A 25,052-nucleotide genomic window follows, 5' to 3' on the forward strand; every position below is an offset into this window, starting at 1 on the left:
CACTTCTCGTATTGTGCCTTAGGTCGTGCGGATGACTAGTTCTTGAGCTTAATGATCAAAACCTAAATGCTGATCAGGATTTGTAGTTGGACCACACATGGACGACACGAATGTGAAAAACCGTCATCTATTAAGCTAATAGACGACACAGTTTGGCATATGTTGTCTAAATTCGCGGTCATAGACAACGAAGAAGCTGAAAACCGTCATCTATTAGTGTGTAGATAACAGTTTTAAAATCGTGTTGTCTATTTACCAATTTCTTGTAGTGTAGATATTGGAGAGTTGGAGCCCCAAAATGTTACCATGAAATGCTTAGAAAATTTCATCAGGATTTATTATTAATATTCTATTCTTTCGAGACAATATAATTCATCAGATTGGCTATAGAACTAGTAATTGCACCTAACTGAATTAACAATTAAACAAAACAAAAATATAAGATTGGGCCCATCTTTCTAATTCTGAAACCCATATAAAACTATTTGTTTGTAAATACAAAAATCTAAATGCCTCGCCTCTTTTAATACAGAAACCATCGACACATATCGAAGCTTTGGCTATGGAGATCGGAAAAAGTAGTAAAAAATCTCTCCATCTTCCCGAAGAAGTCATCGAAGAAATACTTTCAAGATTGCCGGCGAAATCACTCTTGAGATTGAGGTGCGTTTCGAAATCATGGTGCTCTTTAATTGATAGTAAACGCTTCATCATAGCACATCATCAAAATTCAATAAAAAACCCATGTTTCCCCCAAAAAAGGGTCTTTATACAGAAGTTTGTGGATGATATGTATGATATAACTGACATGTTCCATTGGCCTGTGCAATGTTCTCTACTGTCGGTTTTGAGTGATCCAACGAATACTATCCCTTTATCTCCGTTTGCTGATCCAACGGATACTACATTCTCGACGCGATATCAAATTCTGGGGTGCTGTAATGGGCTGCTCTGTGTTCTAGATACATATAGCAGAATCCACTTGTGGAACCCATCCACTCGAATCTCCAAGAAACTGCCAGAAATTTCAAATTGTGCCCGTGTTAGGAATTTGGGGTTTGGTTGGGTTGAATCGAGTGGTGAGTATAAGGTGTTTGTTCTTGTGGTTATTCATGATAAAATTTACAATAGGAAAAAGGTTGGTAAAGTTTATAGTTCAAAGACAAATTCCTGGAAAACAATTGAGTTCTGCAATGATTTACGTTCATGTTGGCCAAGGGGGTTGTTTGCAGGAGGGAAGATTTACTGGACGAATGATAATAAAGAAGATATCAATTTCTTGGACTTGAAGAGTGAGGTGTTTGGAAGGATTGAGATGCCCTTTGATCGCGAGTTTTGCTTAAAAACGTTGTACTACGGATTGGTGGGTGGTGTTGGTGGTTGCCTTTGCGTGCTATATTCTAATGTTTATCTTGATGAAAGAGGGATTTCAGTTTATGAAAGAGGTGTTCGAGTTTGGGTTATGAAGGAGTCATGGGAGAAAGTGGTTACTCTTTGATCATCTTCTTGAGCTTCTTCAACCACCATTGGTACATCTAAATGGAGAGATTTTTGTAGATTGTGGATCAGCTGTGTTGGTTTACAATGCCCGTGATAATGTGTTTCGCTTTCCTGAGGTTTGTGTGGATAGCCATTCACATGTCTACGTCGAAAGTTTAATCTCACCACAAGATGTATGAAAGATCTAAGTACAATCTTAGAAGATGATAATGAACAAATTCGTAAGTCGTATGCTATTTCTTGGCTTCATTTTGTTTGTTATGAATTTAAGCTTCTTTTTTTTTTTTTTTTCTGTATGGTTCGATCGATTGAGATTGTGTTCCCATCATTGAGATTGTGTAAGATTAGCATTGAGATTGTGTTGGATTAGTTTGTATTGATAAAGGAGTGCCGACGATTTTGCCACGAGAGGTTGTTGGTTGCTATCAAAGGACTTTCTACATTGAAAGTTTAGACCAACCAATATGGTGACATATAGTAGGTTTTCTGTTTTGTTATTTTATCCATTATTTACATTAAACCACATCCAATATTATCTGTTCTGATTTGTTTGACCGAGATGGTCGATTAGGAATTCAACAAACTAAGTTTGTTAAGATAGTTCACTCAATGTTTAAGACTGTAAAAGATACTAAAAATGGTTTTGTTTTATAGAATTTGCTCAAGAGTTTAACTTATTGTTTCGAGCTACCTAAACTTGTTGATTTATTCTTTAACTAGAAATTTCACACCGCGTAGGACGCGGTGTTTCTATAATTGCTCCGTGAATTATGGGATCAATAATGATGCTAATCAAATCATTTCCAAGTGCAGCCATATTATACTATGACTTGTATGAGAATTTCTACAAGTCATTAACTCATAAACATTGTAGCAATCTACAGAGTACATTTTATATACCAACTACTTAAATATTTTTAAGACATTATGCATCATATGTACACAGTGCATTCAATCGGAACCTACATCGGCATATACAATGTACATATAAAAGACAACCTCAAAACATTAATAAAATGTCACCGACATGGTTAAGTACTTGTCACAGCCCGACCTAAGCTAGTGTATAGTTAAGCCGGGGAAAGGTGTGACTGGGGAAGGGAAAAAGAAAATAAAATGAAAATAGATTTCAATAATAATAATAATAATTTACCATAATACTTAGTAATCATAAGCAATCACTATAGTATTGAATAATCGTAGGCAACCACTTTTAAAACTCATGAGTAGACAACTTACAATACACAACGACAAGTTGTCTAACTTTGAAGTGACATAATTCTTAAAGCTATTGATTTAAAATCTGTACAACACATCAATAAAGTAGAATAGATTAAGTGTTGCAGCGGAATAATTCATGTGGATTACATGTATGAAGACATGAAATCCTGAGCCTGGTTTAATATATATACATCAAAGACTTTGCTCTGCTTGCTACCATCTGCATCACAGCTTAACCTGCATATTTAGAAACATACGCAGGGCTGAGTACCAAAAAGCACTCAGTGGTCATGCCGAAATAACTTTAAAACTTGCTCTTAGAGCTATATATTGAACTTGCCATCTCAAACATCACACAGGAGTTTTATTTAAATAACCTGTGTATGCGAAACTGTAAAACTTCTCTATAATCATCATCACATCATATACGTCTGCAGACAATTAACGTGTATGTACCATATCTACGCATCATATAACTCTGAGTGTTGAGAAGTAGGCCTCCTTCTCAAACACGATGACAAGCTAACTCAAAGATTAGCTGTCAACTCTGTGTACACAAATCCTGACTCGCTCAGGACCCGAATTCGTTGTTCTATGTAGATGGTAACATACAAATCTCAAATATTGCCAAGTCAATAATTGGAAAATAAATGCATACACTCAAACTTTATATGATAAAGTATGCATCTTTATTTCTTGAGTTAGTAAGCCCACCTGATACGCTTAATGAAATAGAAGTCCTTGCTTGTTCATTCTACACTGCCACTCGAACCTTCATTATAATGAGGTTCCCAAGTAAGATTGGATAATAAGTAAGTAAGTAGAAAGTAAATCTTGAATGAAACTTCTATCACTTGAAAGTTGCATCCTCTAATTTGAGTATTCTACTTATATGGACTTAACTAAATACCAATAGTAACATCACATCTCTTGGGATATCTCAAATTGAGAAAAGCTTAAGAGTAAACTAATCCATTCTATATAGATTAGCTTACAATTAATAACTAAACATCAATCACTTAGCATAGTTCTATTAATAACTTGCTCAAGTAAGATATCTCAAATATGTAATCATATATGAATCTCAACTTTGAAATATCCTATAAAATCAACCTCTTTAAAGAAAAATACAAACTTTACATTTTTAGAAATCTCTCAAAGTCTATTTTTATTAGGAAGTTACAAAAATACAATACATCAAGTGTATGAGAAGTTATATTACAAAAGGCAGAATTTGCCACTGAACTTTGCTGCTTCGCGCAGTACATTTCAGAAACTCGTTTGACACATCTAATGGTCTCGGATTTAGCTGAAATTTTGCAGAAACGTACTACTCATGATAAAGTTATTACAGTAAAAATTTCAAGTTATTTGAACCACGGGAACACCCTCAAAAGTATCCCTCAATACCCTGTCTTGTACAGCCAAGAACTGACAGCAGGGGTATCTCTTACTTCAACTCAACAAAATACATATCTTGGCTAAATAAAGTGATGTAGGGCTCAAATATACATCATCTTACTACAAACTAGCATGCTTGAAATCCTCCAATTTATATCATATAGTTTATTTTACAATCTCAAGAGTACAATTATACAAGCTTCAAACATATGGCTATCTTACATCAAGAATTCCCAAATCCACTTAAACTAACAAAATCAATCTCACAAACTATGTGATGTAAACTCATAATTTACTCATATATGACATAATTCCAACTCAAGAACACATATATGAGTCCAATTATTCAAGAACATAATCATAACTCTCAACCTCAAACCTAGGGTTCATACTAATTAACTTGAGTAAACTCGAAATCAAGTAAGAATTAATACAATTAACCAGCATAATCATGCTTAGGAACATCAAAGACGTACTATATCTCAATATTAAAGTCATACTTCAATTCTAGTATGAAATCCCCAAATTTTCGGAACCCTAGAATTCAGAACATAATTTTCTTCAAGCTAAAATCATAGAGAGATAGAGAATCGAAGAATTCACCTTTTCTTTCAAGGTATTGCAGCTACTACATGAAATTTCTCTACGAAATTGAACTTGAAGGAAGAAAATGGTGATTTTTGATTTCTTTTGGGGAGGGGAGATGGTCGACTGTTTTGGGGAGAAGAAAAGGAAATGAATCTCCTCAAAACTAATATATACACTTTACAATAAATAAATGCTTATCTCAAACATTAAAAATTTAAATCCAATTATAGAAATGAGCAATATAATTCAAACCTCATTTCCCTTACTGATCGGCCCATTTGGGGTTTGTAGAAGAAATAAATAATAAGAGGAAAACTTGGCTTTTCCTATAAGCCTTATTTTGTGGCCCTCAAAATTTGATCAAATAAAAATAAGAATAAATTAGAAAAGCAATTCTCTACACTAATATGACTCACGAAACTTGTGCTCCAAGCTCAAGTAGTATTTGATAGCTATCTAAATTAATAAATTATTACACTCCATGAAATATAATACAATTCTATATATATATATACTAGATTTACTCAAACTAGTAAGAATTCAAATCCAAATCTCAAATTCATGGTTTAATAATAAATCATCACTATTAAAATAAGAAAGCTCATAGATAAATAACATCCGTCACTTCAATTAGTCGAGCAATAAATCGACTAATAATATTTCGTATTTATCACCATTCTCAACTCTGAAAATAATAAAATAATCCCTTTAACTAGGAATTATAAACTTGCTTCCAAGTATGAAAATAATAAAGGATGCAAGAATACTTAACTTTTCAAATTATACAATCACTGAATTAAAAGCTTAGGGTAATATAAAAATGTCTCATCTCATCTCTGTGATTCTACTTCTCTTTCTTCTTTTAGATAATAGAAAATAGAAAATAATATTAATAATATAAACTATAGTGAAAAAGCCGGGTGTTACAGTACTACCAAAAGTCATAGATAGAATTGTACAAAGCGCATACAAGTGTTGGCGTTTAGTTAATGATAAACAATAATATATTTGCATACTATCCTATATTGTTGATGACTTCATTCAACTATTAACATCGTTGTTTCATGTGAAATATTCACCTTTATTATACTCACCTTTATTTTGCTCGACAACCACTGTAATGAACATGCAGAAGTAAATTCGCCACATAAAAATAAGTAGCAATCACCCCAAACAACGAGTCTTTTAGGATTTCCTTTTTCAAGTACTCATTTTTTACTCTGAAAACTCTTGCATACTAATCAACTCTATTATGACTATTTTCAAGTACTCATTTTGTACTCTTGAAAAGTCTAGCTTACTAATCATCTCTATTATGACTCTTTCAACAGGAAATGATTCACTTCGAATCTCCACTTACTTTGGATTACAAGTCATTGTGAGAAAAATACCTCGGAGTCCAAATTTTGCAACAAGTGCTAGCACATCATGTAACGGCAACCCAGATCACGCAGCCCACCTATGAGATTGGAATAGCCAACAGTGTCAACAACAACAACAACACACATCTTTCTTTTTATTGATTTCTTATTTGAAAATTACAAACCACAGTCAATGAAAAAATTAATAGGAACACCACTTACTAAACAATCTAACATAACGATAATTGAATTGTGCAAATCTAGACAGTGACACAACAAATATAATTATGCACCTCTTAAGCTTCTCGACCGAGTAGTCAGAGCAGGTGAACACTCCCGGCCAAAAATATTGGCATAGCCATAACATTTGTAGATGGATAAGGTAAGCTAAAACCTAAACGTTTTGAAGTTGTCACATGGCCGTGTAAGACATTTGAACAGAGATTTAATATTAAATTCCCAGCAAAACAAATACAAGCAACAAAGAATTGAGAAGTACATGGCAGGTGTGAACACAGCACAACATGCATTATAGAAGAATTAAAATTACCATGCACCATACTCTAAAGCAAAGACATGGAACAAATAAACTAAAGGTAAGTGTGCAACCGATACAAATGAGCCCCGAAAAAAGAAAAATACAAAGAAAGCTCATCAATATCCTTCTTTGAAAGCACACATCTTCTTTTCGCCATAACAAGATATCTGAAAAACATAAACGAAGTCACAAAATGAGAATTCAGTAATTTAGTTAGTGGTACAATAAAATATGAAAAGAAAATCGAGCACAAAAATACTATTTTGAGAACAAAGTAGAGTAGTGATTTACAGAAGGTACAATTAATGGATGAAAAGTGTTCCAGGAAACAAATTCGATGTGAGCAAAGACGAGCGAACCGTGAGGGCACCTGTCGAAAACCGGAAACCAAAAATAACAATCTCCGTATAACACAATGTAACAAATCCTTAAAAAACCTAAAGGCTAGAGGCAATAACCCAAGTCCTAATCCTAGAGTAATGAATCCCATTCTCTAAACTTCAAAATGATTACTATAACTAAACGATCGTTGGGAAATGACTTTTAAGTTTTAAATACAATGGAAGAGCGCAAAACACATGAAAACAAAATATCACACCACAAATAAAAAATAGAACAAAACCAAGCGCACCGTTAAATTTGAAGAAGTGGAATAGCTTTCTTGGAGTAGAAAGACATCACTAAAACACACAAAATTAGAAAGTAAAAATAAATGTTGGAGATCATAAGAACGCAAAATATCCAACAGAAAAGGTGAACAAGTCACCTAATAGGAAATTAGGAATAAACTATAGTACTCCTTATTTAATGATGAAGCATCTTTTTTTTTCATTAGGGAATATCACTTCATTTACAATCACCAATCCTGCTACGAAGGTATTTCCTAATTAAAAGTAGTTTTGCTTCAACTTTCCAAAGTTACGACCTTGTAGTTAATTTCCAACGTCACTTATAGATATCTAGTAGCTATGCTATTTACTTAAACCCAATTTCAGTTACCAATTTATTGAATTTGATGATTATCCAGGTGGAGAGATCAATTATTTGATCAATTACTGTCAAATTATTTCAGATTCAGAAAAGGTGAGTCTAGTGTATTGAGTTGGGCTATATGATAGTACACCTAAGATTCTCCAGAGCTATAGTTCTATATTTATGATGGTGTGTTAGTATATGATCTATTGGCATAATTTGTTGGTGTGTTTGAAAAATTGATGTTCCATAGGCAAACTCAAGTTGTTTATACATTTAACATGGACCATAAAAACTAATACTCCCTCCGTCTCACAAAAACATGAACGTTTTTCCATTTTGGGGTGTCTCACAAAAACATGAACCTTTCCATTTTAGTACATCATGGCCCACCACTACTTTTCCTTAATTAATTCATTACTCTCACAACACCTTTTAAAATGGGACCCATTTTCCACTTACTTTAACTCTCAACTAACATTTCTTAAAACCCGTGCATTTCTTTTTGTTCATGTTTTTGTGAGACGGAGGGAGTACTACATTTTAATTTATTGTGATTTCAACGCGTAAGAGTAAAATGCATGTTATGGAGACTTACTCAAGTGCAAGATAATGCTCACTACGCCCGTGGAGATGTAACTCTTGAAGAAGTGAATGTCGGTGAACGAGCACGTGTCTGAGAATAATTTAGAAAAAAGAATCACATGAATATTTAAACAAATCATATTTATCTTTTTTATTGGGGAGGGGGAGCGGTGTAATTTGAACCCTAGACCTCACATACATGAGTTCGCACCTGTTGGTGTCCCCTTGAGGACATCAAACAAATCATATTAATACTAACTGCATTTTGTACAAAAATTAGTACATGACAAATTAAGAATATCAAAGTTTAATTATGTCACAGCCCGGCCTAATATACTTAATGAAGTAGAAGTCCTTGCTTGTTCACTCTACACTGCCACTCGAACCTTCATTATAATGAGGTTCCCAGGTAAGATTGGATAATAAGTAAGTAGAAAGTAAATCTTGAATGAAACTTCTATCACTTTAAAGTTGCATCCTCTAATCTGAGTATTCTACTTATATGGACTTAACTAAAAGCAAATAGTAACATCACATCTCTTGGGATATCTCAAATTGAGAAAAGCTTAAGAGTAAACTAATCCATTCTATATAGATTAGCTTACAATTAATAACTAAACATCAATCACTTAACATAATTCTATTCATAACTTGCTCAAATAAGAAATCTCAAATATGTAATCATACATGAATCTCAACTTCGAAAAAAATCATATAAAATGAACCCCTTCAAAGAAAAATACAAGCTTTACCTTTTTAGAAAGATATTAAAGTCTATATTTATCAGGAATTTACAAAAATACAATATCTCAAGTGTATAAGAAGTTATATAACCAAAGGCAGAAACTGCCACTGACATTCGCTGCTTCGCGCAGTACATTTCAAAAATTCGTTTGACACATCTAGGGATGTTGGATTTAGCTGAAATTTTGCAGAAACCTCCTACTCATGCTGAAGTTATTACAGTAAAAATTTCAAGTTATTTGGACTACGAAAACATCATCAAAAGTACCCTCAAACATACTGTTCTGTCCAACCGAAAACTGACAGCAATGCTCATTGGCATATAACTCCTATTTTGGCCAAACTGTAGAGACCCAAAGACATCATCTTAATACACATTAGCATGCTTTAGCTTGTAATTTAACTCATATTTAACTCGTCAACACCAAGAAAGCAAGTTATAACACAACCAATCACCACAACTTCTCCATTTACTATCATATAATCTCATTTTACAATCTCAAGAGTACAATTATACAAGCTTCAAACATATAGCTATCTTACATCAAGAATTCCCAAATCCACTTAAACTAACAAAATCAATCTCACAAACTATGTGGTGTAAACTCATAATTTACTCATATATGACATAATTCCAACTCAAGAACACATACATGAGTCCAATTATTCAAGAACATAATCATAACTCTCAACCTCAAACCTAGGGTTCATACTAACTTGAGTAAACTCGAAATCAAGTAAGAATTAATACAATTAATTAGCATAATCATGCTTAGGAACATCAAAGACATACTATATCTCAAATAAATCTCAATAATTTCTAGGGTTTATAATAGGGGCTGAAAATTGGGGCTTTGAGGTAGGGCATCATTATAGCACTTGATTCTAGCGAATTTTCATCTTAAAACATCTAAGAATCAACATAGTACAAGATTAAAATGAGCTTCCTTCAACAACTCATACTTTGGAAAAAGGAGAAAAGGAATGAGTGAAGGATTTTTCCAATTTCTATTACCCAAGAAGCTGGATTTAAGGATTTTTACCTTGATATATGTTCTTCGATGAGTCTTGGGTGATTCAAAATATTTTCTTGAAGCTTTGTAAGGTGAAAGAAAATGAAAATTGTGAGCAGAGGAAAAGAGGGATGTTACGCTGTTGGGTAGGGAAAGAAAAGGAAGCAATATCTTCTTTCTTAAGCTTCCTATTCTAATCCATAAATCAATCATATATCATATAAAATAATATATGTAGATAAGCTTTAAACATTTGCTATTAAACCAATAGCATTTCCCACTAAACGTATGCACTTTACAGCTATATATGTATATCAAGTCACATTTACATGCATAGGTAAAATATAAAATCTCTAAAATAATTAAATAGATAAATACAATTCCACTTAATCTCAAATATTAGAAATTTAAATCCAAATCTCAATTTCATGGTTTAATAATAAATCATCACTATTAAAATAAGAAAGTTCATAGATAAATAATTAAATAACATCTGTCACTTCAATTAGTCGAGCAATAAATCGACTAATAATATTTCGTATTTATCACTATTCTCATCTATGAAAATAATAAAATAATCCCTTTAACTAGGAGTTATAAACTTGCTTCCAAGTATGAAAATAATAAAGGATGCAAGAATACTTAACTAATCAAATTATGCAATCACTGAATAAAAGCTCAGGGTAATATCTAATCTCATCTCAGTGATTCTACTTCTCTTTCTTCTTTTAGATAATAAAAAAAATAGAAAATAATATCAATAATAATATGTATACTGTAGCGAAAATGCCGGGTGTTACAAATTAAAATCCTACTTATTCATAATTAAAAATTAAGAATGAACAAATAAACTAAAATCCTATTGACTATACATAATTATATCGAGCATCCCTATTTTGGAAGCACCCAATTAGGCAATTATATTTTTGTCTAGTACTTCCAATGTACCTCCGGAAATTACTTCAATCAGTAAACATTGCATTAATAAATCAAACAAAAATTAAATCAATTACATTCAATTAATTAATTAAAATAAGTTTAAGTTAAAACTCTAGGCCCATTCCTTAATCCTTATCATCAAATCCAACATTATTTCATTATCATCATCTGTACTCATGATCCATTCCAAACATACAGTATTATTATCAATCAAAGATAGAGACTTAGTTAAAATTCCCACAATATACTGCCCCTGTTCCACGGTGCTCTCTCCACTCTTTGTGTACCCTGTCAACTCTCTCTCTCTCTCTCTCTCAATTTCGTCTGTCTCTGCACTTCATGTGAGGTTGGCCCATTTCTCATTCCCTTCTTCCTTTCTTTTTTCTTTTGGGGTCTGGGCCAACTTCAGGGCCCAGAACCGAGCCCACCCACTTATCCCAGCTGATAAACACTCATTTTGCATTGTTTTTAGGAGTGTTTAAGAGTTCAAAGTGCTAGAATTATGCTTGGTTGTGATATCATTTGGTTTAAGTTTCATATTCTTTTGTGATATTACTTTTGGGTATGATTTTGGTTATTTTGCTTTAGGTTTGAGTGTTTTGAAAGCTACATATGGATGTTGAAGATCCAAATATCAAGTTACTAGTGTTTCGGCTGCAAAAATCGACGAAACGAGCTTGAAGAGCTCGTAAAAAGGAAGAAACGGAGCTGCCGGCGATCAACCGGCGGCCCAGCCGTCGACCGCCGGCTTGTGAAGGAAAATTGCGCAGCAGCCGGCGACCTAGCCGGCGCCCGCCGCACAGCCCGCCGAGAGATCGGCGTGGCTGGCGATCGAGCGGCGCCCGCCGCGTGAAGAAGAAATTTCATAAAGAATCCGGCGATCGCCAGGTGCCCGCCGTGCGACCGCCGCGAGCCCGTCTTTTTACGTTTTTATTCGTTTTTAAAGTCCTTTTCGAGCTCAAACTCTGTAGTTTTACCCTGACACTATATATAGGTCTTCCTTGTACCTATTCAGGGTTCCCAGATTTTATTTTTCAGTTTTCTAGCTTTCAGAATTTCATTGCTTTCTAGTTTTCAAGGCTTGGATCAAGACTGAAGATTCAAGCCGCTACAATAGTTTTAATTCGGTTTTTATATAATTTGTTTTTACAATTGCGTTCTATTTAATTATGTTTATGTTTTATTTTAGCATGTCTGGCTAGTTTCCTTTAGCTGATTCTAGGGTTTGTAAATAGTTGATTGAATTTATGTGATTTATTTGTTAATACCTTTGTGCCTTCCAGTTTATGATTCATAATTCCTGGTGCTTAATTTCTTGTGAATTATCTGATCAATAGTTTGCATGTTTAGCTATTCGGTTTGAGACCTAGCGGAGATAACTGTTTAGCGGATTCAGGAATGTATGATATGATTTTAACCTTGAGACCTAGCGGAGATAGGTGGATCATAGGGAGCTATTCTTATGAGCTATTGGGAGTTAGTAGATTTTCTTGAGACCTAACGGAGATAGATAATTTACTAATCTACGATCGTTGCTGCTCTAGCGAGAGTGATTGATTAATTAAGTGATCTCTCATCATAACTGGATTAAATTGGTACATAGGATTAATAGATTTATTATGTGGATTTAGTTAATGAATTTACTACCCTAGGATCAGTTGTCTTTTAATATTCGAATTTTCCTACGTGTTTTTAATTATTGTTATTTGCGTTTTAGTTTAAGTTAATTAAACCTTCCTGCTTTCGTTTACCTGCATACTGTGAGAGTCTGTTTAGGAGATAGATAAAGTAATTTCGTTTTACAGTCTATGTGGATACGATACTCTGCTTGCTATTTCTGTGCTACGATTACACCGTGTTAGTTGCGGTATTTTTGTTGCTAATAAAATAGCGATCAACTTTTTGGCGCCGTTGCCGGGGACTGTTTAGATTTTGCTTTAATATTTCCAATAGGACTTTATAGTACTGCAAGTTTTTTTTGTTTTTATTTTTCTTTTCTAACTTTTATAAGTTGTGTTTCTATAGGTTGCATATGAACACACGATCTCACGGGAATCCTCTCTTTGAGTTTGACCCTGAAATCAACAAGACCTTGCGCAATCTAAAGAAGCAGAACAATCAAGTTGAGACAGAAACGATGGCTACTCCTGAGCAAATCCAAATTCAAATGCGAGCTCTGCAAGAGCAAGTGAAGAAGTTACTTGATGAAAAGGTGGCTACAGAGGCTCAGAAGCCTCCAATTAATGAGTCATTTATTCCGCAATATATTTACCAGGAGCCTCCACGAGTGAACGTTAACAACTTTGAGCTGAAAACGGGTTTGATCACGATGGTCCAACAGAGCCAATATGGTGGACAAGCGATTGAAGACCCTAATGCGCATCTGGCGCATTTCCTGGAGCTGTGTAGCACGGTAAAGATGAATGGTGTCCCTGATGACATTATCCGTCTTCGTCTTTTTCCTTTCTCACTGCGGGATAAGGCGAAGTCGTGGTATCATACGCTACAGCTGGGAGATAATATCGTGTGGGAAGATTTAGCTCATGCGTTCCTACACAAGTTTCATCCGACTGGCCTTACGCTGAAATTGAAGATGGACATCGTGCAGTTTCAACAGTACGATGGAGAAAAGCTAGCAGAAACCTGGGAGCGGTATCAGGAGAAGCTCAGAAAGTGCCCAAGCCATGGATTTGATGAGGGCACGCTTGTGATAATGTTCTACAATGCCTGTGGGGAGCGTACAAGGATGCACATGGATACAGCTGCAGGTGGCTCTCTACTCCAGAAAAGTAGTTCTGACGCATGGAACATTATTGACAGTATGGCTTCTACGAGTTACCAATGGCCATCTGAGCGAGTACAATTGAAGAAGGTTGCAGCTGCGTCAAGTTCTGATCCTATGGCAGCAATGGTTACTCAACAGGTAGCCAACAAGAAGAAGTTGGGGAAATATGAGACGATAAATCTTTCCGAGGAATGCAGTGCTGTGCTACAAAGAAAGCTACCTTTGAAGCAAAAGGATCGTGGCAGCTTTACTATAGCTTGTGTGATTGGAGGGCAGAATTTCTCCCGCGTTCTTTGTGATTTAGGGGCTAGCATCAATTTGATGCCTCTCTCTATTTTCAACCGGTTGGAGATTAGAGATATCAAGCCTACCTCTATTGCATTGCAGATGGCAGATCGTTCCATCACATATCCCAAGGGAATTGTGGAGGATGTCTTAGTGCAGGTGGAGCGATTTATTTTTCCTGCAGATTTCGTAGTGTTGGACATGCCGGAGGACAAAAATACTCCATTGATCTTGGGGCGTCCGTTTCTAGCTACGGGCCGTGCATTGATAGACGTGCAAGAGGGAGATCTTACTTTCCGTGTCAATGATGAAAAGATGACGTTGTCTATCTATGATGCGATGAAGAAACCAGCTGAGCCACAAGTTGAGGATTGCAATTTAATTGATACTGTGGTGGATTTTCCTGCAGCTGTAGAGGATCCTTTGGAGGAGTGCATCACACAATCGTTATATCCTTATTCCGATCTTGATGAGGCGTGTGATGAGATTTTGGAGTACATTGCTGAGCTGGAGGCTGTAGAGAGTCATCCTATTGAGCCTATTCCGTTCCTGGATATTAACAAACCTGTTGATGGAGGAAACAAGGCGGTGGAAAAAGAAAAAGAATTTCCTGCGCCAGCTGCAGCTGCACCCAAACTTGAGCTGAAACCGCTTCCTGAGCACTTGAGGTACCAATTTTTGGGTGAGAATGAAACGTTTCCTGTTATCGTATCTGCTTATTTATCTCCGTTGGAGTTGGAGAAGTTGATGCGAGTTTTGAGAAAATACAAGTCTGCTATAGGATGGTCTATTTCTGACATCAAAGGAATTAGTCCTTCTATTTGCATGCATCGTATTTTATTGGAGCATGAATACAAACCTAAGGTGCAGCCGCAGCGACGTTTGAATCCAGCCATGCAAGAAGTTGTGAGAAAGGAGGTGCTTAAGTGGTTGGATGCAGGAATCATATATGCCATCTCTGATAGTGAGTGGGTGAGTCCGACTCAAGTAGTCTCCAAGAAAGGAGGCATGACCGTGGTTAAGGATGAGAGAGATGAGCTTATAGCTACGAGGCTGGTCACAGGATGGCGCGTGTGCATTGATTATTGAGCTTTGAATGCAGCCACACGTAAGGATCACTTTCCTTTGCCATTCATTGATCAGATGCTTGACCGTTTGGCAGGATATGAGTACTACTGTTTCTTGGATGGGTACTCGGGCTACAATCAAATTATGATAGCCCCGGAGGATCAACATAAGACCGCGTTTACTTGTCCCTATGGCGTTTTTGCTTTTAGGAGGATATCTTTTGGTCTCTGCAATGCTCCTGCCACTTTTCAACGCTGCATGATGGCGATTTTCCATGGGTTGATTGAGAACATTATGGAGGTATTCATGGATGACTTTTCTGTTTTTGGTTCATCCTTTGATAATTGTTTGGACAATCTTGCTCAAGTGTTGCAGCGTTGTGAGGAGACGGCACTAGTGTTAAATTGGGAAAAGTGCCACTTCATGGTTCGTGAAGGCATTGTTTTGGGGCATAAGGTTTCTGCCCAAGGATTGGAGGTGGATCGTGCGAAGATCGTGGCTATAGAGAAGTTGCCACCTCCTACTTCTGTGAAATCGGTGCGGAGCTTTCTTGGGCATGCAGGATTTTATAGGCGCTTCATCAAAGACTTCTCCAAGCTGTCCAAGCCGCTTTGTGCTTTGCTAGAGAAGGATGTGAAGTTTGTCTTCACCGATGAGTGCCTCGTCTCCTTTGAGAAGTTGAAAGCTGCACTGACCACTACGCCAGTTTTGATCACGCCGGATTGGAGTGCTCCGTTTGAGTTGATGTGCGATGCTAGCGATTGGGCCGTGGGAGCTGTGTTGGGGCAAAAGAGAGATAAGTTGTTCAAGGTTATTTACTACACTAGTAAAACCTTGGATTCTGCGCAGATGAATTACACTACCACGGAAAAGGAGCTGCTAGCTGTGGTGTATGCTTTTGATAAGTTCCGTTCTTATTTGATTGGAACTCATTCAATTATCTACACTGATCATGCCGCCATCCGCTACTTGTTCACGAAGAAGGACTCCAAGCCCCGCTTGATTCGTTGGATCTTATTGCTGCAAGAGTTTGATATGGAGATCCGAGATCGAAAGGGATGTGAGAACGTGGTAGCCGATCACTTGTCTCGTCTGGAGAATCCGATCGAGGGGGATGATCCAAAGATGGCCATCAATGAGTCTTTTCCCAATGAGCAGATTTGGGCGGTGCTATTTAAGGACCATTGGTATGCCGTTATAGCAACTACTTGGTTATTGGAGCTCTTCCCGAGGGGTTGTCGCACTATCAAAAGAAGAAGTTCCTCCATGATGTCAAGTTTTATTATTGGGAGGATCCTTACCTATACCGGAGGTGCGCCGATGGCTTTATTCGGCGATGTGTTAGGGAGCATGAATGGCCGAAGATCATTGAGGAGTGTCATAGCTCACCTAGTGGAGGTCACTTTGCTGCCAACCGCACTGCCATGAAGGTAAATCATAGTGGATTCTATTGGCCTTCAATTTTTGCAGATTGCCATGCTTTTGTGAAGTCGTGTGATCGTTGTCAACGCATGGGCAATATCACCAAGAAGGATGAGATGCCGCAGAATATCATTGTTGAGGTGGAGCTGTTTGATGTTTGGGGGATTGACTTCATGGGTCCTTTCCCTGCGTCCTGTGGTTTTTCCTATATTTTGCTTGCTGTGGAATATGTTTCTAGATGGGTGGAGGCGATTCCCACTGCCACCAACGATTCCAAAGTAGTCATTAAATTCTTGCAAAAGAATATTTTGACTCGGTTCGGAGCACCGAGAGCGTTGCTTAGTGATGGGGGGTCGCACTTCAACAATAAATTGCTAGCAAGCGCTTTGGCAAAGTATGGAGTAAAGCACAAGGTGACAACTCCATATCATCCTCAAGCTAATGGGCAGGCGGAATTGGCTAATCGAGAGATCAAGCAAATTTTGGAGAAAAGTGTGGCCAACAAGAAGGATTGGGCGAAGCACCTAGATGATGCTCTTTGGGCGTATCGCACTGCCTACAAAACTCCGATTGGTATGTCTCCCTATTAACTTGTCTTTGGCAAGTCATGTCATTTGCCTGTTGAGATTGAGCACAAGGCATATCATGGGCGACGAGGAGAATCAATTTGGAGTTCAAGGAGGCTGGTCATACAAGGCGTGATTTGTTGACGGAGTTAGATGAATGGAGGAATGAAGCCTATGAGAGTTCCCGCATCTACAAAGAGAGAGCCAAGAAATTCTATGATTTGAACATTCGCACCAAGGAAATCAAGCCAGGAGATGAGGTACTTTTATACAATTCTAAATTGCGTTTGTTTCCTGGCAAGCTGCAATCAAGATGGACAGGGCCATATGTGGTGCATAAGAGCAATTGGAATGGGACGTATGAGTTGTTCGCTGCTGATGGCACTACTTTCACTGTCAATGGTCATCATCTCAAACCGTATTTCAAGTCGAACGTGGATCGTGGTCTTGAAGTTGTCAAATTCAATGACCCATGAGTTTGAGGTACCGTCAAGCTATAGACGTTAATTTTAGCACTTTTTGGGAGGTAACCCAATTTTTATTGCTTTCTTTTAGCTTGTTTTTCTTTAGTTTAATAGTTCTTTTTCATTTTTTTTTCTTTCCTAGTTGTTTTTTTTTTAATTTTCATTTTTCTGTTAAAAAAAAAATCGAAAAGGCCGGCGACCGCCGGGTGAAGGCCAGATTTAACGAAGGAGCCGGCGACCGCCGCCCGACCGCCACCGGGTCGCCGCGCGGTCGCCGTGCGTGCGGCTGGGGGCTTTTTAAAGTGGTTTTTCTCCCTTTTTCTCATTCTTTCACATCTTTAACTTTCCCACTTTCAAAACCCACGAAAATCACCATTTTTCTTCATCAAATTACTCCCAACTCACTTCAAATTCACCAAATTCCTTCCACACATCTCTTACCCACATCATAATCTTTCATTCCATCCGAATAATTTGAGTGTTCTTCCACTTAATCACCAACATTCAAGTTTGGGGGTTTTTGTGTTGGGTTTGTAGATCTTCACCTATTTTTGCTAAAGATTCAAGGTAACTTACTTCTATCCTTTGCTTTTATTGTTATTCTTGCTAGTTTTACTAAGATTTTTGCTATTGTTCTAGCTTAGCTTGGTAATTTGGCTTGATTTTATGATATTGGAGTAGTTAGTGTAGTGCTTTATTTTGTGAAGTTTAGTTGTGGATTGAAGCATGCTAGTCACTATTGGTTAACTTGTGCATCTTACTTATGTTTTTATTGATGCTAGCATGTTACTTTGTTGGAGAATTTAGCTTGATTTTTGTGATTGGGAAGTAGGCTTTGCTCATGATGTGTTATGCTTTGCTTATTCATATGAGTAGAGTTAGCTTGGAATGGTGAGATTTAAGGATTGAGTTGTGGATTAGGGGGATGGTTTTTAATGGAAGATGTTGTTAAGTTAGGAGCTTCATTGCTTTATCTTTGTTGGTTATAGATGGTGCTTTGGAATTGATTGTAAAATTTTTGTAGGCACAATGGCACCAAAGAAAAGAAAGGGAAGCGCGGGAGCCTCGGGGTCGAGAAACGCTACATTGACGCCCGATCAGCCCGAGTATCACGGCGTGGTACTCATGTCGGATCTTGATCGACCAAAGTTTTCAGCATTGTGGCATCGAAAGATAGAGCCCACACGGTATGCCGACCCGGCTGTGCTCCAAGAGATGGGGGTTTATGGAGATGTCCAGCAGTTGTTCGCCAACATTGGGTGGAACCGTATTCTTGAAGGAGGATGGCCCACGATAGAGAGAGTTGTGCTCGAGATGATGATCAGCACGTTTGATGAGAGAGTGATGTCGACGACGTATCCCGACTCGATGGCCTTCCAGCTCAACAACAATTGGGAGCATGATGTGGACATGAGCACCATCAACAGCATCTTTGAGTGCCCTACTGATTGTGCTTTCACACACCTTGCCGGCTTTCAACCGAAGGAGCTGTGGAGGGATTTGGTGCAACCCGAAGGTGGTGTATACGCGTCGGGAAATTCCAAGGCAGCTAGCATCAGAAACCCGGTCTTTAGGGCAGTTCAGCGCATCATCGCCCATACTGTTCTCGCTCGTAAGGAGAACAGTAATGTTAGCCAATTGGACCTTTACATTATCTATGCTATGCTTACTAGAACCCACATCAGCCTCGCTGACATTTTGGTGCAGCAATTTTACAGAGTCGCCAAGGCCCCCAAGGGCATTATTACGATTGGATGGATGCTCACTCCCATTGCTTTACACTTCTGTCGCGAGGTGAGGGATTGGCAGGTTATGAGGGGTGAAACTTTACTACATGCTCGCCGGATGTTTGATATGCGAGTGATTTCCCGAGTCCATCCGCCTTTCATGTTTATTCAGAGGGATGGGGATCACTTTTCCCTGCCCAACACTGCGCTCACTACGGTCAATGGTCGCTATGACATGATCAACTGGAAGTTGGACACTCCTGCTCATCGCGCACTGGCAGGCCCAAGAAGAGGCGGCCACGGGATGCAGGCGCAACCAAAGATTGAGGTAGATGAGGAGGAACAAGCGGTGTCTCCTCCCCATGCACATCAGGGCGCTGCTGCCGGCGCAGGAGGTTACTATGATATGACAGCTTTGACCGAGAGGATGGGTAGTTTGGATGCCCAGTTTACCGTCGTTCGTGGCGACATGATGGCTGTGAGAATGGCGCAGCAAGAGGCCGACCGACGCCAGGCGGAGTTTGAGGCTTATGCACGTGAGCAATTCGGACGCCAGCAGCAGTTTGAGGAGTATCAGCGAGCTGAGATAGAGCGTCAGATGGCTATGCAGGAGGAGCTTTTACGCGAGTACCGGCGGTTTCGTGATCCACCGGCCTCCTGATTGCGTTTCTGTGAGTATGCATCACATAACCTTTATCTATTTTTCCCTCCAAATTTATTTTCGAGCTTTTGCTCCTTAATAAGTTTGGGGGAGGGGGATGGAGATTGGTTATGTTTTGCATTATTTTTCATGCTTTTTCTTGCTTTTATTCGCTTGTCTTGGTCTGTTTTGCTTGTGTTTGTTCTGTTTTCGTAGCATGTTGGAATCTGGTGTGTTCTTTACTTGCTTGTTTTATTATGTTTTAGTTGGTTGGTGCTTTGCTGCAATGCTTTTGAGTTGGTTATTACTCCATTAGATTTTTGGTGAGGGGCTTATGATGATTTCTTTGATAAAATTTTGTAGAATTCAATCTTCTTTGACAAGTTGAGCATAATTTGAACTAATTTGCATAATTTAGGGTGATTTTAACCTTGATTTTGGGACGTTGAATAAACCTGTGAGGATTTGAGCTATAACTGTTTATCATGCACAGTTTATTCTTTGTTGTGAGTTTTGTCATTGCATGTGGTGATCTTCTAGAACTTGCCATGGTTTCTGTGTTGAGGTTGCTGTTGTGCCCAGGACTAGGAGATGATTTTAGGCCATCTTTTGTTAGCCACATTATTCTCCCAAACACTGTCCTTAATGAAAAATTTATCCTTTGTTATCCATTTTGAGCCTATTTAGCTTTTATTCTTTAGCTGGATGATAGGGGGTGATGTAGTATAGGGGAATCTATGTGTGGTGAAGTTCATAATGGGTTGTGAAAAAGAAGGGATGATTTTGTGTTACTATTTACTCTTATGAGCTCTAGAAAGTTGTGAAAAAAAAAAAAAAGAGTGAAGTCTAGTGTTTATTGAGAAATTTGTTTGAAAGTCGACTTTGTTTGTTAGAAAGAAGTTGAGAGCATAAAAGAGTGTTTAGTTCTGCATAGTGATGATTAAATCCCTTGAGTTGTGTTGATTATGGTGATATAGTTTGGTGGAAGATGGAATTTATTCCATGCTTGATTGTGAAGCTATAAGGTTGGTGTTCTTGATCTATTTGAGTCACTTAGCCTATATTTCCCTACCTTAACCAATGTCCCTACATTATAACCCAAAAATAAAGACCTATTTGATCTTAGTCTTGGCACACTTTTAGCGATGGAGATTGTAGACGATTGGCAAGCCTATGGTAAGTGATCTGCATTGCATTGAATTCGATGAGAGTATACACGTCCCATTATATACATTGAGAGTTGAGTGATACACATACATAGTGAGATTCAATTGTTTGAAATTCAAGGTTGATTTTGCTTTAAGTTGTGTTTAATTGGTGAACTTTGTGTTTACTTGTTGGAGATTTGAGAATTCTAACTTTCTACGTTTTTCTGAGGCCTCTGTGATCCAAATTTCTGCCCATTCGTGTTTATTGAGTTTATTCTTTCCATTATTCGAGGACGAACAATGATGTAAGTTTGGGGGAGTTGATAAACACTCATTTTGCATTGTTTTTAGGAGTGTTTAAGAGTTCAAAGTGCTAGAATTATGCTTGGTTGTGATATCATTTGGTTTAAGTTTCATATTCTTTTGTGATATTACTTTTGGGTATGGTTTTGGTTATTTTGCTTTAGGTTTGAGTGTTTTGAAAGCTACATATGGATGTTGAAGATCCAAATATCAAGTTACTAGTGTTTCGGCTGCAAAAATCGACGAAACGAGCTTGAAGAGCTCGTAAAAAGGAAGAAACGGAGTTGCCGGCGATCAACTGGCGACCCAGCCGGCGACCGCCGGCTTGTGAAGGAAAATTGCGCAGCAGCCGGTGACCTAGCCGGCGCCCGCCGCACAGCCCGCCGAGAAATCAGCGTGGCTGGCGATCGAGCGGCGCCCGCCGGGCGCCCGCCGCGTGAAGAAGAAATTTCATAAAGAATCCGGCGATCGCCGGGTGCCCGCCGTGCGACCGCCGCGAGCCCGTCTTTTTACGTTTTTATTCGTTTTTAAAGTCCTTTTCGAGCTCAAACTCTGTAGTTTTATCCTGACACTATATATAGGTCTTCCTTGTACCTATTCAGGGTTCCCAGATTTTATTTTTCAGTTTTCTAGCTTTCAGAATTTCATTGCTTTCTAGTTTTCAAGGCTTGGATCAAGACTGAAGATTCAAGCCGTTACAATAGTTTTAATTCGGTTTTTATATAATTTGTTTTTACAATTGCGTTCTATTTAATTATGTTTATGTTTTATTTTAGCATGTCTGGCTAGTTTCCTTTAGCTAATTCTAGGGTTTGTAAATAGTTGATTGAATTTATGTGATTTATTTGTTAATACCTTTGTGCCTTCCAGTTTATGATTCATAATTCCTGGTGCTTAATTTCTTGTGAATTATCTGATCAATAGTTTGCATGTTTAGCTATTCGGTTTGAGACCTAGCGGAGATAACTGTTTAGCGGATTCAGGAATGTATGATATGATTTTAACCTTGAGACCTAGCGGAGATAGGTGGATCATAGGGAGCTATTCTTATGAGCTATTGGGAGTTAGTAGATTTTCTTGAGACCTAACGGAGATAGATAATTTACTAATCTACGATCGTTGCTGCTCTAGCGAGAGTGATTGATTAATTAAGTGATCTCTCATCATAACTGGATTAAATTGGTACATAGGATTAATAGATTTATTATGTGGATTTAGTTAATGAATTTACTACCCTAGGATCAGTTGTCTTTTAATATTCGAATTTTCCTACGTGTTTTTAATTATTGTTATTTGCGTTTTAGTTTAAGTTAATTAAACCTTCCTGCTTTCGTTTACCTGCATACTGTGAGAGTCTGTTTAGGAGATAGATAAAGTAATTTCGTTTTACAGTCTCTGTGGATACGATACTCTGCTTGCTATTTCTGTGCTACGATTACACCGTGTTAGTTGCGGTATTTTTGTTGCTAATAAAATAGCAATCACCAGCCCATTCCCAAACCCTTGCCCACTTCCCCTTTTCGGATATACCCCACCCCGCCCCTCTCACACTCTCACTTCACTCAGCGCCGCTCCACTAACCCTAATCCTCTCCTCTCTCTCTCTGACTCCTCGTTTCCTCCCCTCTTTCCGCCGCCCTCTTGCCTTGGTTTCACTAGCGCCTTCAATGGCGATTCTCCCCACCGTTGCTGCTACTCCCCTTAAATCCCTGATGCTCTCCCATGTTGGGATAACGTATTATCGAAGCTAGAAGGGCTCTGCTATTCCTTTCAAGTGTGGTTGATCCTTTGATAATACGGGATTCCCCGCGTGGGTGGTGGTATCACCGGGCTTTCCTGTCCATCGGAGCCCTGTTTGGTGATTACCTGAGTAGATCTGAGCCACCGGAGTCTTGTACTTGGCTCTTGCTGTTGGTGGTTCTGCTGAGATCTGAGAAGCTGCTCCGACGTCCATCCCTGGTCTTGATCATTCAGCTGCCGAAAGGGTTGCCGAGTTCAAGGGGAAAATCTGAGCCCCTGTGTCCCGAGGACACCTTTTCCCCTCCTCTGAACCCTGTCTTTCTTTATTTCTTTCATTTTCTTTCTTGTATCTCTTTTACTCCTTTTCTTTTCTCATTTGTGCAGATCTGAAGAAGGAGGAAAGGAAGAGCTGAAGAAGTGAAGAGAAGGAGTAAAGAAGAGCCGAAGATCCGAAGACAGAAGGAAGATAGAAGAAGAAGAAGAAGTGCTTGAGCACGAAGTGGGAGGACAGGAGGTTTGGGAAACAAGTGGTGAACCCTGGCTAGGCGAATCAAACAAATCACATGAATATTTAAATTACACACGTGAAAAAATCAAACAAATCATATTAATACTACTACATTTTTTACAAAAATTAGTACATGAAAAATTAAGAATATCAAAGTTTATTTAAAATCCTAAAGCACCCGATTATATTTTTGTCTAGTACTTCCAATATACCTCCGGAAATTACTTCAATTAGTAAACATTGTAAAAGTAAAAAATCAAACAATAATTAAATCAATTATATTCAATTAATTAATCAAAATAAGTTTAAGTTAAAACTCTAGGCCCATTCCTTAATCCTTATCATCAAATCCAACAATATTTCATTATCATCATCTGTACTTATGATCCATTCCAAACATACACTATTTAAAATCCCCACAATATACTGCCCTGTTCCACGGTGCTCTCTCTACCCTCTCATTCTCGGTTGCACCCATAGTCTCCTCTCTTTGTGTACCCTGTCAACTCTCTCTCTCTCTCCCTCTCTCTCTCTCTCTCTCTCACACACACACACAGCTTCATCTGTCTCTGCACTTCACATTTGCAATAGAGAGTGAATCTCATCCCCAACTATCAAATCCCAAATTCCGGCGAATAACCAGAACTGTTTGTTCTCTCCATCAATCAGCCGTCCACCTATATCTCACCGCCGTTCCCTATCGTCGACCCACTCTCCTCAGCTCGGCCCGACAATCAGCGGCTTAGAAAACTGCGGATGCCGCTGCCGACCAGCACTCTCAACACAGACAACAACACAAGAAATTGAGCCACAACTCAGTCAAGGCTGGTCGTTCCCAATCGTCGACCCACCCTGCACACCTAAGTAGCTTTCGATGCCAACGCCGACCGGAACCCTCAACGCAAGCAACAAAGAAAGAAACCCAGCCCCAAGACAATAGTTCTATTGTGTTGTGGTGTGCTCAGTTTTGTGAAAAAATTCTAGGGTTCTTCAGAAAATTTAATGATAAAATGCAGGTTTACGAAATAAAAGCTCACCTCATTTTTTTGGTGTAATGGATTTCTCTAGTGTGATTTTTGGTTGAATTTTGATCAGACTTTGCACTTTCACCGTTGAATTTGGGGGAGATTCTTACGGCAGAACTCTTTTTGTTTTCATTGCCGGAACTGTATCACAGAGAAACATAGAGTGAAAAGGTAAAAGTGAAAAACCAAAATTTGCGAATCAGATATAAAGCAGAGTCAAATATTGGAAAAAAGTCACAAATGGAACGAAAATTACGAAAATGCCATGGGCACTATTTTTTCTACAGTACTATTCCTCCCAATAGTACCCCACTCCGCTCTTATTAAGATTGTTAAATTCGTGGCTTGCTCATTTTCTGTGGACTTTTACTCTTTGAATTGAATATCTAATGAATTAATATATTCTTATAAATATATAATATGTAAAATAACCTTAAAATATAGTACTAGGGGTAAAATTGGCGATCCACGTGTTGTGCCATATTGTGTCTAAGGCTTTTTTTTATATTA

General features: G+C 38.1%; 1 long non-coding RNA gene across 2 annotated transcripts; it reads right to left on the bottom strand.

Annotated features, from left to right (window-relative positions):
- Positions 1-2,635: 2,635 nt before the first annotated feature.
- LOC131017639 (uncharacterized) lies at positions 2,636-24,728 on the bottom strand. Of its 2 annotated transcripts, XR_009099724.1 has the most exons (7): positions 24,555-24,728; positions 8,180-8,257; positions 6,901-6,979; positions 6,365-6,776; positions 6,102-6,169; positions 3,436-3,493; positions 2,636-2,958 (listed from the first exon to the last, which is right to left on the bottom strand). It is a non-coding gene; the product is annotated as an uncharacterized LOC131017639 (long non-coding RNA). The 2 variants fall into 2 exon arrangements; XR_009099725.1 differs by lacking the exon at positions 6,901-6,979.
- Between the last annotated feature and the right edge of the window lie 324 nt (positions 24,729-25,052).

The sequence above is a fragment of the Salvia miltiorrhiza genome, chromosome 3, assembly GCF_028751815.1.
Source record: "Salvia miltiorrhiza cultivar Shanhuang (shh) chromosome 3, IMPLAD_Smil_shh, whole genome shotgun sequence".
Lineage (NCBI taxonomy): Eukaryota > Viridiplantae > Streptophyta > Magnoliopsida > Lamiales > Lamiaceae > Salvia > Salvia miltiorrhiza.